Below are 1647 nucleotides of genomic sequence, written 5' to 3'. Positions count from 1 at the left end.
CGATATATCCGACAGAGAATGACACAGTAACCTAATGAAAACGTTGAAAAGATCATCAAAGTCATTACAGAAATCAGATATAGCGATGTCAGACAAAGGATTAATTCCGAGCTACATTTATTTAGTGTCCCAATTTAACTGCTTTTGATATTCTGCGACTAAGCACGTGCACAGCCAAACAAACCCTTTGTCGTTCAAAACTTGACACTCTGTTGGTTAACTTCGGTGCCACCCTGAATAAACCTAAAGGCACTGCACTGTCTTTTTCATAGAAATGTTCAATAACTGCCCAGCATGCAGTATCATGATGGTGAGTAATTAAGGCCCACAGAAATTGTGGTAGATCAACATATTATTATATTGTTTCTAATTCTTAATTAAGTGTTGAGAATCAAAGAGGACTGATTTTATCACCCTCGTGATGAAAAAAAGGCTTTTCGTGGGGGGTGGGGGGTGGGTGAGACTTAGTTTAGTGTTCTAAAAGTAAAACGTATTCCCCCCGGGAGTTTGGTGAGCTCGCACGCTTTTCGCCCCATTGCTTTATATCAAGGTATTTAAATCATTGGCGCAGACCACAGAATTCTACTGTCTAAGTGTAGAATTCTGTGGCGCAGACTGACCATGCTTTCATTAGGTAGGCAGCGAGAGAAGGCTTTTACTTTTATCCTCAGGCAGACGTGATTGCTGCCCACTGCTCACACCTCGTTTCCAGAATGAAAAAAACCCCAACAACAACAACCCCAACCCATTTATTGTCAACCCAACCCACAGAATTCTACACTTAGTGTAGAATTCTGTGGACCCAACCCAACAAAACAAAACAAAACAAAACAAAAACGACGAGCTCTCGAATGTTAAAAGTTGCAAGTGTTCGTCTACTGCTTGATGGACCACGAACGATAACCCTGTAGAGATTCTAGACTCGACCAAGTTGGCCTAGACTAATGTACCCCTAACTTGGCCTAAGCCTGTGAGAAGTGAAAAGTTACGTCGTCAGTGGCAGCCCTAGATTAGATCTATAGGCTATCTAGATCTAGATCTAGATCTAAGTACTTTTCGAAGGCCTTGGCAGGCAGTGGAAAAAAGTGGTGGAATAATAAAATAATTGCAATGTAGAGCTATAGTCTAATAGTACTAGAGATCTAGATCAAGACTTAGATCTATTGATTGTGTAACTTCCTCGTGCAATACGTTTAGGCAGTTTAGCATTTTACTACAGTTGCTCAATAATAGTGTGTTAAACATGTTTTTGTCAAGTCACTAGATCTAGAATCTAGTCTAGCTAGACTAGGTCTAGATCTAAATCTAGATCTAGATCTATCTAGATAAAGTATAAAGTGACAGCAAGGTGAGGAAGCTTGTTTCATCTCATCTAAATTAGGCTAACCTAGGCGGTGATCTTTATGTTAGTTGCGTTCGTTAAAGTCCACAATCCATTTGTTTACATCCAGAGAAGATACCAGAAGTCTTGATGACCAAATGCTAGATCTAGATTTCTAGATCTAGATCTATTTGAAATAGGCTACACAAAGAGCAGGGATGCATGCTCTGAATTTTATCCTAATTTGATGTTTTGCAGTTAGGTTGCATCCCTGCTCTTTGTGTTGCTGCAAATAGTTTTCGCAGTGGCTATTTTTATGGCGAGCC

General features: G+C 40.0%; 1 protein-coding gene across 2 annotated transcripts in view; it reads left to right on the top strand.

Annotated features, from left to right (window-relative positions):
• The first annotated feature begins 910 nt into the window (after positions 1-910).
• The window catches only part of LOC101855031 (inhibitor of Bruton tyrosine kinase), a 193605-nt gene continuing 192868 nt past the window's right edge, over positions 911-1647 (top strand). Inside the window, exon 1 of one of the 2 annotated variants that reach the window (XM_005101740.3) lies at positions 911-970. The gene's annotated coding sequence lies outside the window, so the exon portion shown is untranslated. Of the gene's footprint in view, positions 985-1647 lie in introns of both variants that reach the window. The other variant, XM_005101739.3, reaches the window with a different exon arrangement.

This window comes from Aplysia californica, unplaced genomic scaffold (genome assembly GCF_000002075.1).
Source record: "Aplysia californica isolate F4 #8 unplaced genomic scaffold, AplCal3.0 scaffold00296, whole genome shotgun sequence".
Lineage (NCBI taxonomy): Eukaryota > Metazoa > Mollusca > Gastropoda > Aplysiida > Aplysiidae > Aplysia > Aplysia californica.
The sequence above is the reverse complement of the archived record's forward strand: the minus strand, read 5'-3'. Positions and strand labels throughout refer to the sequence as shown.